The sequence below is a fragment of the Aegilops tauschii genome, chromosome 1, assembly GCF_002575655.3.
Source record: "Aegilops tauschii subsp. strangulata cultivar AL8/78 chromosome 1, Aet v6.0, whole genome shotgun sequence".
Lineage (NCBI taxonomy): Eukaryota > Viridiplantae > Streptophyta > Magnoliopsida > Poales > Poaceae > Aegilops > Aegilops tauschii.
This window is the reverse complement of record NC_053035.3, coordinates 395,671,643-395,686,522: the sequence shown is the minus strand read 5'-3', so window position 1 is coordinate 395,686,522 and position 14,880 is coordinate 395,671,643.

Genomic DNA, 14,880 nt, shown 5'->3' with positions numbered 1-14,880 from the left:
GTTAATGCACCACGCCTATGTGTTTACTATTTGGTTTTCATAAGATGACTTAATACTCACCTAGACGAAGGGAGTATTCGATTTGACAGCGGGCAGCGCAGTTCCCGATATGGCTTGAATGCAGACAAGGGAGGGAGTAGCGGTTCCCGATATGTTGAACGGCCAATGCATCCTCCTTCAATTAATGCATGAGGGAAGTAATGGGAGGAGGTCCGGGAAAAGAGGCTGCACGATGTGAATGCAACGCAGTTTGCCCTCATTGCCCTCATATAAAGGCGCCCCTCCATTCCAATGCATCTACCACATCGTACGCACCTAAGCCTTTGCCTAAGCACCTACACTAAGCGCAAAAGATCTCACTCCAGACCCATGGCGGCGATGCGCGTGAGTGGCCAGCGGCTGCGCCAGATGGTCCACGACGCCGGCCTGCGCCATGGCGCCGAGGATCGTCTCCAGACGGTGTTGGAGACCGGCTGGTGGATGGCCGCCGTCGACGCCAACTACGACTCTCAGTTGGACCAGATGATCGTTGCCACCAGCAACAAGTTCACCGTCCTCAAGAAGCTCGCGGACGACATCGCCGTACTCCTCCAGCCCGCGCACCCGGGCTCCTCATTGCCTGCCACCCTAATCGGCCTCCATGGTTGGAACCTCTTTCAAGCACTGGTGGCCCTGCGACTGCCCGCTGACGCCACGAAGAATGTCCACCTGGAAGTCGCGCTCGCCGCGAGGCGCCTCGCCCTGCAAGTATTTGTCGACCTACACATCCACGTGTACGAGCAAATCGTGTACATAGGTATGTACAAGGCCAGTGAGGACGCTACGACGTTGGCCTTCCTCAACCGGCTGGAAGCCTTGGATGCCTTTGCTGAGAAGCACCTCGACCTCGCCACAAAAGCCGCCGCTCCTTAGCCGCCGGTCGGTGGCCCGGCGCACTAAGTTGAGGAGGAGGAGGTCGTACGTTCGTGGATCCATCTTTCTTCTTGCCTTCTGTAACCACCACTGCGATCGCATCATCGTGGCCTTAATTCTTATTGTGTTGTTGCATTCTCGTTCCAGTCAATACCGACATGTGCGATCCCTTTGCTTACTTATATGCATCACTGTAACTAGTACTCCATCCGTCAATTTATAATTTGTGCTTACCTTTTCCGTCAACTTCGTGCAACGCGCGGGCATCTTGCTAGAAACACTAGAATATGTCTATATAATCCGTATCTGATAGTCCATTTGAAATCTCAAAAAAGACAAATATTTAGGTACGGAGGGAGTAATATATTAGGAGTATATCAAAACAATAGTGATTTCTTTCAAGTTTGTGAACAAATACTACTATTCTACTACTTTGGATCCGTCGCAATGCACGAGCACATTGCTGGTAAAAGGAAAAGGCATGCCGCGTTCGCGTCGCACCCCCACACGCCCGGGAATCAGGAGTACAACACGGCCCGTCCGGCACGACACATAGCTTAGGGAAGGCGTGTTGCCTAGCATTTTCACTTTCATGTAGGACCGCCGTTGAGCAAACCGACACCCCGCCCACCGCCGGGTTGGAAAATAGAAACGAGGGGAAGATCTAGCTGTAGTACGGAAGCCAAGAAATTTGGTGTCAGGCGGGGCTCGTTCATAGAGTAGGAGCATTCCGTACTAGTACTACTCCTACTAGTACCAAGTTTGTACTCCTAATACTATATTACTAGTGCTACCACTATACAGCTAGTAGGTACGTGCACGGCACAACATCGTAGGAACAAAAAACGGGAAGATCTTGTTTTGGGTGATTTATCTTTTTTTCAATCAACGTAGTATGATTAATATGATGTGGGGGCACCCATGAAGCTTATGTGGCTTGGTTGCATGGCTACGGAAGGTTAGAGAAAAATAAATAGATAATGTGTTTAGAGTGCACTCCACTAAATAGATATACTTTGGATCCATTGCAACGGACCGGCACATCTATATCTATACCCCCTATATAGTGTGTGAAAATCTTTGAAAGTTGGTCGTTGGATGAAGCCAATCCGACGGTACAAAGATGGCAAATCCGAGCACTACTGGCCGTTGGATATCATCCACCAGATTCTGCCACATGTATAATCTAGAAGACTCCATGGTTGAACTTAATTCATGACTAACTTTGCCACAACTAAGCTTAGGCAAAGTTATTAGTTCTTCAAAATGAGAGCCACAAGTTGGCAAGCCTAAGGGAATCTTGCCACATTTTTTGTGTGTATCTCATGTGGGGCCTTAGTGTGGCTTGCCTAAGGTGTGGCTTGAACCAAACACTCACCTAAGTTAATCAAACTTGCCTAACCTTACATTCCACCAGATTTTGCCACATGTTAGAATCCAGAAAGCTCCACATGTAGAAGCATAATGCACAAACCACCAGAATCTCATGCGTGCAATGCACGTGTACCTTACTAGTACTAGTTGGTAGTAGTAAGAAACAAATTCCAGTTTTGGCACGAGCTCGTACTCCGGGAGCACCACAAGGCCTGCCGCAGGAGTTATATTTCCCTCTCGGGGCCCACGGGACCGAACTTCACTGGCTTAGTGCCCCGCCTATGAGTCAATGACATGCGGACCTTAAATGCGGTTGGCCCGCATGTCATTCTCATGGTGGTGGCATGGTTCGCGACTCACTCGTTCGAGATGAACCGGCCGGTGGTGGCGTGGCCGTGGCGAGGGTGCCACAGCTGGGCGTTACGAGGCATAGATGGCCACACCGGCGGGTACTACCTGTAGTACATAAGTACTCCAGCTGAGGATTGATGACGGGGACGAAATGTGTCACAGCCGCTGGATGAAAATTCGATGGTGCGGGAGTACGGATCGGAGCACAGCAGCGGAGCAGGCAAACCGCGTCCAATCGGGTGTGTCTGTGGTAGAAAGTTGATGGTTGCCGCAGTTCAGCTGTCCCGCATGGCATGCACACAAAGGAAGAGGAGCGGTGGGGCCGAGAGGGATGAGGGGCACGTCGGGGGGATGAGGATCCCCTGACGCGAACAATCCTACCATTCTATCACTGACATGTGGGACCCATAAGCGTGGGTCCCACCTGTCAGCGAAGGAAAGGTAGGGCAAGGCAGTGATAGCCACGTCAGAGGATCCATGTCCATGTCGGGGGACGTCATGCCGTGTGTTGGAGCGGCGTCGTGGGAATCGCGTGTGGGTGTGGCAGTGGTAGAAACAAGAAACGTGATGGTTGTCGTGGTTCAACTTCCATGGACAAGTTGTCATGTCTACTGACACATGTATATCAAAACTAGAGTGTTTATATTTCAAGCACGTGAACAAGTATTATTCTACTACTTTGGATCCATTGCAACGCACGGGCCAGCACATTGGTAGTAGTAGTGTCCATCTCTATCTCTAGAGGCCTTCCCTCGTTCATCCTTTTCTCTCACAAGATAAACTACTCATACAAATGCATCTTGATGTTCCGTGGAACGCACGAGGATGTTTCCTTGGGGGTCTCTCCAGCGCGGCGTGGCCGTAGTTGCAAGTTGACGCCCCTTGAGATGCCGACGTTGAGGGGCACTCGGATTTCCTCCGATGAGCAGGTAAGATGAGTTTGATCACGTAGTAAATGCATTCTAAAGACTACTTCCGTGTCCATTTCCTAATTCTCCCCCTGCCCACTGTTTCACAGGTTAGGCTCGTTGCGAGTGGAGATTGGCTTGCATATGTACGGGAGGGTACCAACATCAATTTGCACAACATTTACAACGGTGACACCATTCCCGTAGAACCTTTGTCCAACATTGGGATCAGCCATGCAACGGGCCACCGCATGAATTGGTACGATGGAACCACGGTGAGATTGAATAAGATAGCACGAACCTTGCACATGGCGGTCAAAGGCGGACCATGCTATCTGCGGCCGATTTGTTGCCGTACGAGTAGGAAGACGTTGTGCTCCTTTCTAACCGCATCTTCGCGGTGACAAACCAGGGGACTTATTTTGTATGGGACAAATCCTACGATATACTCCCTCTCTCCCAGTTTATTTGTTTTGAATCTTTTTGTTTTATAAGTTTCAAATTCAAATTTAGAGCTCCCCATCACATGTTGAGATTACAATGTCCATTAAATCATTGCGTGCATGTATAGTAAAGAAACAAATCTCGAGTTTGGCACGAGTTCATGCTGCGGGAGCACCACAAGCCCTGGCGCAGGAGTTACATTTCCCTCTCAGGGCCGTCGGGACTGAGCTTCAGCGCCTTACTACACCTACCTTTGAGTCAATAACATGTGGACCCGGTAGGTGACTGGTCCACATGTAATGCTCCCGTAGGCAGAGGGGGAGTGGGGCCAAGAGGGGTGAGCCGCAGGTCGGGGGACGTGTGGTTTCATGGGTTCGAGCAGCGTCGTGGGAATCGCGGGTGGCTGTGGTAGAAACTTGATGCTCGCCGCATTTTAGGTGGCCCACATGTCATGCACACAAAGGCAGAGGGGCGGTGCGGCCGAGAGGGGTGAGGCGCACGTCGGGGGGCGTGGTGCCGTGGGTTGGAGAGGCGTCGTGGGAATCGCGAGATGAAACGTGATGGTCGCCGTAGTTGAACTTCCATGGACAAGCTGCCATGTCTACGGACACATGCACTGCATACCGATCACTGGAAGGAGTAGCAGAGAAAGCTATATATGCGGATAAATAGTTCCTTATAGTCAAGCGGACCCACGCTACTACTCTGGTCCAAAGACATGCACACCATCGAAATAGTCCATCTATATCAATATACACCGAGAGGGAATAATTTTTTTTACAAGAGAGGAAATAGTTCATCCATCCATAATGCCCTCCTGCTGGTGCAGCCTTTTCTTCTTCTTCTTCTTCTTCTTCTTCTTCTTCTTCTTGTTCTCATTCTCTGTGGGAGACGGCTTCGCAACAAGCTCTTTGGACCTTGCAGCGATCTCGAAACTCACACGGGCATCGAGGGCAGCATATTTTATCCGCTCGTACGTCAAGGGATAATTCTCCCATCCAGACGACCTTAATGCCACCGTCTCGTCACCGTTCTGAAGATTTGTACCGAGCACAAAATTTGCTACGTCAAATAGGGATGGTGTCTGTTTATCACAATCTTCTACAGGAATTTTGATTCTAGTTTGTAGGTCAGCGATGCTTTTCAAATCAAGGTTGTACGGCTCCAGCTTCTGTTTGTCCCCTTCGATGGCTGCCCCACAGAAGTATACGTCCTCCCGAGACAAGAAATCGTGAATCTCACCTGGTATGGAGGGCGAGTGTATGATGTGGTACACCAAAACATCATCTTCGAGGCACAGCTAAAGGACGGCGGCGCGCTGGATCTTCCCAGGGGCACGCTCCGTGTACTCTGTGTCGAGACCGATGACCCTCGTCTCTACCTTTTTGAGGGAGTTGTATACATTGTTGATCCACTGCCGAACAACCCTTGGGTGGATGGTGACGGTGGCAACTATGCGCATCGAGCCTTCGACGAGGACATGTTGGACGCTAAAAACCTGCATCTCGATCTCTTTCGCCATTTGGAACCGCTGGAACGGAGGGCTATGGTTTGGAGAATTAGGATTAGATGGCTAGTCTAACTGAAGTAGTAGATGATTATTTAAAGAGGTTAAAACAATGTGAATGCAGTGGGGTTTGGATGCAAATGAAGACGAAGGGGAGGTGAAGAAGCCGAGGAGAATCGGTTCCCAACGGAGAAGTAAATGGGAGAAGTGGCGTGCAGGCAGTTGATTAGACGGCTAGGTAGACTAAACGAAAAGGCTATGCGGGTAGACTGATGAGTCGTACCGGTTCGTGTACGTGCCCATCCTTCGTGATAGGTGGGACCTATGCAAACAGATAAAAAACTGTGTCGTAGTTTTTTTTGAGCGCGTGAGTGGGAGACACAACATTCTCTGGTTAAGGAATACTCCCTCCGTTTAGGTGAGTATAAGTCACCTTATGAAAATTAGGTTTTCCCAAAACCTTTAGGCGTGGAGCATTAACTTCCTGCTCGATCCCCTCCCAGCCTCGTTAGCCAGCGTTCTCTTCCTCTGCTGCCGCATTCTACCTTTCCATTTTTCCTCTTCTCAAGTGTGGAACGATTTGCATGCCGTCCTTGATGCACCAGAACGACCACTGCATGCATCGCGGCAGGGCATTGATTGGGCACACACGAGAATTTGGTTCTGCTCGCAATATGGATGATACCTGAATGATGAAGTGAACAGGCATGCTAGCACGGGAGACCTATTTCCGCTATACAATACTGGAGTACTCATGTTCCTACTACTACTACTACTAGTAGTAGTAGTAGTAGTAGTAGTAGTAGTAGTAGTAGTAGTAGTAGTAGTAGTAGTAGTACAACTGTGGTACACTTGATGGTCAAAATACTATTCATCCGGTCCTCACAGTGAAGTGACAACACCCTGCGCCTGACACTAGTCCAGGCGGCGTGTTCGGGTTACCAAAGTCAGCCTCACCCTGTGCACTGTGCAGTCTGTCACCGCCGCTGTATAGCACATTGGCGCCTCGCCTCGTCTCCCTCTCCGCTCCCATAGCACCACTCCATCTCCATCTCCTTCTCCGTCTCCGTCTCCATCTCACCGTGCCCCCGTGTACCGTCGCCTCACTCGCCTCCCCCAGTACCACTATTCCCTCGCTAGCCGCTCCAGCACCGACATCCTTCTCCCCCGTAAATCAAGCCCCCTTCCAAAATCCACCATGGCCGAACCGAACCACGCAGCATCCATATGAGCCGCGATCGGAGCAATCTCCCCAGTGACATCCTCGACCTCTGTTGTTCGTGTATGGATATGTTGAGCGCCCTGCGGCTGGCTGCATGCTCGACGGACATGCACACGGCCATCGTCGAAGCGAGGCCTAAGCTTTTCAAGACACCCTGCTTGCTGCTATCTGGTCTTGCGAGATTGGCTCAGCATGATACGGAGGCGTGCATGATGCCCCTCGACTTCAATCCGATCTCCATTAGCCGAAACTTTATTTGCAGGTATGTAGTGGGTCGCCGTACATCATTTCCCTCGACATCGATCCGATCACCATCGCCCGAAACTTCTTTGCAGGTATGTACTGGGTCGGCATGAACTCCCACTGGATGGCTGCCTTCAGAGAAGACGGTAAAAAGTTGGTGCTCGTGAACTTCCAGACCTCCCATGAGATTATCCTTCCTCCGTTGGATTATATAGAGTATTACCATCGCGGTCCAAGTCATCTAGATTACTACGTCAGTTGGACGGACCTTGTTTTGCAGAAGATTGTAATCTGCCAAGTGCCCACACGACATGCGAATTACGTAGACTTCAAGCTAATTGCCTTGTTCGACCACGGACTCGCCTATCTTTACGCCGGTGCCTTCTTTAGCTGGAGACAACTCGGCTCGCTGTGGATCATCGTCAAAGCTGATACACACTTCTGTGATGCTATTGAACACAATGGCATCATCTACGCGATCGACAAAGCAGATGGCACCACGTATTGCTGGGACGGCGCGTGTAAGTTGTTTCCCACTCATGTTAATGATGACGCCATGACACTGTTTGAACTTTTTGTGATGATTGCATATCCCTGTTTGAGCAGAATTTGAGTAGAACTATGGCAATGTATTAGAGACGCCGTAAATCAACTATATTTGGAATGAGTTAATTCATGCGATTGTGACCATGTCAATACAGCCAATTTGTACCCTGAATAATCAAACGGTTAGGAATATATGGATATTATCCTTATTTTACAGTAATCTATATACTACTACTAAATATGAGTGTGTATCAATGGCCATGTTAGTTTCCTCATTTTCATGATGTAGAAACATGCACCACACTGTTGGTTTCATCTAACCATACATTAGGGAAGTAAATGTGCATATGGAGAACTCTATATTTTGAAGTAGTGAAATCCTGCAATGCTTACCATGTGTACATACCTATATTCGCCCTTCAGCAATCAATGGCTAGAATAATATCCTCACAAAAATTTGCCCACAGAACACGAGTATATAACAATGCATGGTCTGTTAGTTACCTTGAAGAATTTGTTTGTGAGGACAGAACATGATTACTCCCTCCGTTCCCAAATATTTGTCTTTCTAGAGATTTTAACAAGTGACTACATGCGGAGCAAAATGAGTGAATCTACACTCTAAAATATGTCTACATACATCCGTATGTTGTGTCTATTTGAAATGCCTAGAAAGACAAATATTTGGGAACAGAGGGAGTACATAACATGCATGACATGGTAGTTTCCTGTGAAGAATCGATTGCGAGATAACATGAGTATAACCATGCATGGCACTTCTATATTTTCGAACCCAGTATACATTTCCCTGTATTTTCCTCCCAGTTCCAACAGGGACATACCAATTCTGTTTCTTGCATTATCCTACTCATACTCTGAACAATGCTGATCTTACATTAACAATGCCTGTCCTTTTTGATATGATGCAGTGTCCCTATAGTTAGTGCCCTTTGTAATCACACCACCTTTGCCAAAAACAGGGAAGCACAACTGGTTCCTCGCTCGATCAGACGACGGCAAAAGACTGATGATCATTCGGACACATGAGCCGGAAAAGTTATATTGCAAAAACCCCACTGTATACAAGCACCGTGTAATACATGAGTATCCGGACAGTGGCTGTTATGTCTATGAGCAAGATACCAGCATGTTGGGGCCTTTAGGATTTTTTAGTTGGAGGCGGGTAAACAGCCTTGGTTCACACTCTCTGTTTCTCGGACTCAATTATCTGATTGACCAGGAGATCACCGTTGGCAAGGACCTTGATGGCAGAGAGGCTCTGTTTGCTATGGAAAACGGTGTCTACACGGTGAGCCCTAGGAGTTCGGGAGCAAACTCCCCTGATTGTCAACGATACAGCCTGCAGCCAAAAGAAGGTGAGAATGAAAAAGGCATCCAGATTAACTTTGATACTTGGATGTCTCAATTACGACAGGCACTGATGTGGTTCAAGCCTTCAGGTTGATAGGTAATTGGGTTGTTGCATCGAAAGGGTGGAGTACTGGTGTCTCCGGATCACTGGTCGCTGAAGCGGGGCTGCAAATTATGATGGTGTTAGATCATCTCTTCGAATGACTTTGTTGTCTTTGCTGCTGGTTCTGGATGGGTGGTTCTTTCTTTTGTTATGCATATTCCTTGTCATTTGGTCATCCTCGTCTATGTCACTCTTACTATGTAATAGTTGCTTCTGTTTAGAATGTCATTCTCGTCTGGATCACGAGAGTCTGAGTGCTGCAGATGGGTGCATTTTGGTGGTGTAGCAAGACTTCTTATGAACTATCATGTCTTGCGGTTTATGTCAGTAGTAGTCACTAGTCAGTGTTTGAATGTTGTATATATCGTTGTTTCGAACTGTTTATTGTCTCGAACTACTGGTGGGCTAAATGAGGGCATCACCATTCTCCAGTGTTCATAGTATATCTCCTTTCAAGTTATATAATTTGAGCTCAGTGTCTTTTCGATGATGTACACTTGTTTGGGCCAGTGAGGTGTCGTTGAATATGGGCCGAGTAGTAACGCAATGCCAAACAGGTCAATTATGACTCTTAGGCCGGGCTCTCGAAAGATCCTGAAAAAAAGGCCGGGCTCTCCAAAAAAGAAAGAATAAGGACTCTTAGGCCAACATGTGGGCGCCACCGGTGTTTTCGTGCGCTTGCGCGCCGAGAGCATATTGGCGCGTGCTCGAAATTCATGCTACCTTTTCATCCCCAGTCTCCCGCCCCTCCCCCACCTCTGAAATCTCGATTCCTACTCCAGTTCCCCCAAATCCCCCTCCTGTACTCCCTGTACTCAAGCGCACTATCATGTCGCCTATCAACACGGATCTTCGAGCCGGAGATCCTGAGGTCCGTCCTGCCTTCGGTCGCTGCATGCTGTCGCTCAACAGTGGCATGGCGGCGCTTGACGACCAGTTTGCCGACAAAGTGCTGATGGTAACCATCAATGGCGACCGGCCTCCCGTCTCACCGGACGACCTTGTCAAAGCTCTTGGCATTGCGCACTGCATCCAAATAAGTGACTTGCTCGTCGAAGTCTGTCCGCCACCGGCTGATTTCTTCGTCAGGTTCCGGACAACTTTCGACTGCAGTTGTGTGTTCGAATCTTCCCGGCGTTTGTTCTGCGATGGCGCGCTGGTGAGCTTTGATCAGTGGCACCCAGGATGGGGCTCGGTGCCCTCTGAGCTTTAGTTTTTAACAAAGCTTACCTTCCACCACATGCCTCGACGTGCTTGGAACAACGAGTCCATGAACAAGCTTATCAACGACCTTGGAGGTGAGCTCGTAAGTATGTTTGTTCCTCCAGACAGCTGGGCTCTGACGGTTATGGCATGGATGAAGAAGTCGTCCACCATACCGAAGGTGATTGGTGTTGAGATACCGGTGCAGGAACCGGGGTTGTACTATTCGTCGCCACCAAGGCCGCCGCGGACCACGTTAGGGATGTACCTGTATCGAGTGTTCGTGCATGTCGAAGAAGTGGTCAATACATCAATCGAAGTCCTGCCGCCGCCGCTGGTGCCAGGGTCCGTCGATGACGTCCATTACAGGAGTCAACGTCAGACTTTCCCCGTGTTGCTCGGAACGATGGATGGCACAGGGCCTACTCCATCGCGTGGAGGAGGCCACTGCTTCTTTGGGAGAAGAGGCAGGGCTGGCTGCCTGGATGTGCTCTAATTTGAGGTAACAACTGAATCTTGTCAGATACTAGTTAAATCCGAGCTATGGGTGTGAAGCACTGATATGCCAGTACATTTGATTGTGACATGTTCTAATTTTGTACCTGAACTTTTTTTAGAAAGGGTTGACGTCAACTTAATGTGCTAGCAGAACTTATTGTGTTGTCTGTCTATTTTCTTTGCACAACATTCAAGATATTTCCCCGTCATTGATAAAGACGATGAACCGTTATGTACGACTTCGTTGGTTTCAACATAGCCCTTCCCGTAGCGATCCACTTCTTCCATCCTGATTGTGCCGCGTGCGTGAAATTTTTGTATGCAAGTTCAGTGTGCTATGATGTTCTATATGATTGTGTCAACTATATAAGTTTTTACTGAGCATCAGCAATGCATATGGCTGAAAGATGTATTTACGAGCATCGACCGATGGGTCTCACTCTCTATCTCTCTCTCTCTCTCACAAACACACACGTGCACACACGCGAATACGCACAAGTGGGACCCGTTGAATTATTTATTTGCTCGTGACAGCTTTTAATTAGGTTCCACTATAATCTAACTTTTTTCTTAAGTTATTAATTGAGCTCAGTGACTTCAAAAAGTTGTACAGAAGCCTTGTTTGGGCCTTTCCGGCGTCGCTGAATGTGGGCTGAGTAACCATGTTAGGTTGTACTGTACTACACAGGCCTTTTTTTTCAACATCAGCAATGCAACTGGGCCGACAGTTGTACACAATATCCGGGTCAACTTGTTATTCTCCGCCCCGTTGGGCTGCAAACTTTCCTAGGAGGTATGCATTAGGCTTAACAAGAAAATGGACTTTAAGAAATAATAAATGGGATGTAATTATAATAACTGGACAGTTACTATGCACCAAACACGTAATTAGTTTGAAAAATATATTATTTTTGGAATTTGAAATTTTAATTTCATTACTTGTTGCGCGCGCAATATTTCGTTGGATTTTAACGTAATACAACTTTATTTTGAAATTATATTTAACCTGACTAGAAATTTCGGATAAAAATATTTCGGATCCCATCAAAATGTGGGAATTTTTTTTAATTCTGTTTTGAGCGGTTGTTTGAAATTATTAATCGTTGTCCTAGCTAGAAGTTGGGCTGTACTTTTAACAAACTGTATATGGGTTGTAGTAAATTCCATTAGAATTAAAAAATGGGATGTACATTCTTACAAATCGCAAATGGGCTATATGTTCTCTGCCAAATCCGAGCTGTGGGCCTACTAAGTTGACGCGTACCAAGGGCTTTGTCAACTTAGTCAATATAAACGATTCTAGCTCCAGTGATCGTACGATGTCCATCCAACGGCCGTAGTGCTTCTTCAACCTCTGGTCTTCTTGCTCCAGCCGCCCAAAGCAGCGCCGGTCGTGTCGCGTGCTCCTGCCTCCCGTGGCCGGCTATGATGCCGCGGAGGCCTCACCGCCCCGTACTACTCCCACCGCTGGCCAGGCCATCCCTCTACTCACCCACACCCCCTGTTATTCTGCGGCGACGGCAGCCTCACACCGCAGCCGAACAAGTGAACCCTCGTACTCCTCTCCGCGCGGGCTTCCACTGCTGCGTCTTCCCCGGCTCCGCGTCGTCCCCTTCCTAGGCCTCGCCGTCATCCAGACCACCACCCTGGTGCTCTCGGCGCGGCGTGGTCAACTTGGTCAATGACCGACTTCCATCGGAAGAGTACTGTACATGGAGAGGCTGACAGCTGGGTCCAGACGGCCGCAAGGAAGTGCCTCCTTATTACGCGCAAAATAATTATTCCTCCACCTGACAGCAGGGACCCACCGGACGGGCCACCTTATTTCGCGAAAAAAACGTTTCCCCCCTGACTGCTGGGACCCACCGGACGGGCCAGCGTATTTTGCGAAAAAAAACGTTCCCCCCGCGGTCAGCTCGGACCCACCGGAAGTGCCTCCTTATTATGCACAAAAAAATGAATGCTCCCCCTCCTAGCTAGGACCAACCATGGTGGGAGGCTGACTTGTGGGCCTACTAAGTTGACTGGGACGGGGGCCTTTGTCAACTTTAGTCAATATGAACGATTCTAGCTCCAGTGACCGTACGATGTCCATCCAACGGCCGTAGTGCTTCTTCAACCTGTGGTCTTCTTGCTCCAGCCACCCAAAGCAGCGCCTGTCGTGCCGCATGCTCCTGCCTCCGGTGGCCGGTTATGCTGCCGCGAAGGCCTCACTGCCCCCTACTATTCCCATTGCTGGCCAGGCCCTGCGGCGATGGCAGCCTCACACACTACAAAAAAAGACACATCCGTGACATTTTGGGCCGAACAAAAAAAAATTCTGTCATACATATGACACTTCTATGACAATAATTGTGACAAAACCCGGTATCATCATAGATGTGGTGGGCTCCTACTTCTATGACAAAAAATCATGACAGAAAATGGGCCTTTCGTCCTGGGCGGGCCGGAGACGCAGCTGCATGACATTCTTTGGGCCGTCCATGACAGAAAAAACCGTGGTAGAAGTGAGGGCGAGGAAAATTTCGGGGAGTTCCCGGTTACGGTGGGAGGTCGGGGGCCGAGCGATGCGCGTTTCTCTTGTACACGTACGCACGTGTGTGCGAGGCATTGGCTCTAACTAAACCCGAGCGAGGCGTTGGGCTCTAACTAAACCCGAGCGATTGCACTGCAGGCTACGTGTTACTGAACCCGAGCGATCGATCGATGGTTGTTAACTGAACCCGATCGAGCGATTCCTTTGCTACTGCTGCTACGTTAGCACAGCCGGCCATGGGAGGCAGGAGCATGCGGCACGACCGGCGCTGCTTTGGGCGGCTGGAGCAACAAGACCAGAGGTTGAAGAAGCACTACGGCCGTTGGATGGACATCGTACGGTCACTGGAGCTAGAATCGTTCATATTGACTAAGTTGACAAAGCACTCCGTCCCCGTCAACTTAGTAGGCCCACAAGTCAGCCTCCCACCAAGGTGGGTCCCAGCCAGCAGGGGGAGTATTCATTTTTTTGTGCGTAATAAGGAGGCACTTCCGGTGGGTCCGAGCTAACAACGGTGGGAACTTTTTTTCGGGCAATATGGTGGCCCGTCCGGTGGGTCCCAGCAGTCAGGGGGCAAACGTTTTTTCACGAAATACGGTGGCCTGTCCGGTGGGTCCCTGCTGTCAGGTGGAGGAATCATTATTTTCCGCGTAATAAGGAGGCACTTCCTTGCTGCCGTCGTGGACCCAGCTGTCAGCCTCTCCACGTACAGTCCATGTCCGATGGAAGCCGTTCCTTGACCATGTTGACCACGCCGCGCCGAGAGCAGCAGGGCGGTGGACGACGGCGAGGCCTAGGAAGGGGACGACGCGGAGCCGGGGAAGATGCGGCAGTGGAAGCCCACGCGGAGAGGAGTACGAGGGTTCACTGGTTTGGCTGCGGTGTGAGGCTGCCGTCGCCGCGGAATAACAGGGGGTGTGGGTGAGTAGAGGGATGGCCTGGCCAGCGGTGGGAGTAGTAGGGGGCGGTGAGGCCTCCGCGGCATCACTGCCGGCCACAGGAGGCAGGAGCACGCGGCACGACCGGCGCTCCTTTGGGCGGCTGGAGCAAGAAGACCAGAGGTTGAAGAAGCACTACGGCCGTTGGATGGACATCGTACGATCACTGTAGCTAGAATCGTTCATATTGACTAAGTTGACAAAGCCCTTGGTACGCGTCAACTTAGTAGGCCCACAGGTCAGCTTCCGAAACGGTGCGCCCCAGATGTCAGGGGGAGGAATCATTTTTTGGGCGGGTGAAGCTTGAATATCCGAGATTGAAGAAGAAGCACGGCATCCGTTGGATGGACATCCAATGGCAACTGCTGCTAGAACCGTGTGTTGACTATAATAAGTTGACAAAGCCTTGCATACGCGTCAACTTCTTTTTTTTAGGGGACGCGTCAACTTAGTAGGCCCACAAGTGTGTGGGAGAGAACTTATAGCCCATTTGCGATTTGTAAGAATGTACAGCCCATTTTTGAATTCTAATGGAATTTACTACAGCCCATTCATAGTTTGTTAAAAGTACAACCCATTTTCTAGCTAGGACAACGATTAATAATTTCAACCAACCGTTCAAGACAGAATTCAATAAAAATTTCCCACATTTTGATGGGATCTGAAATGTTTTTATCCCAAAATTTCTAGTCAGATTAAATATAAGTTTGTATTACGTAAAAAT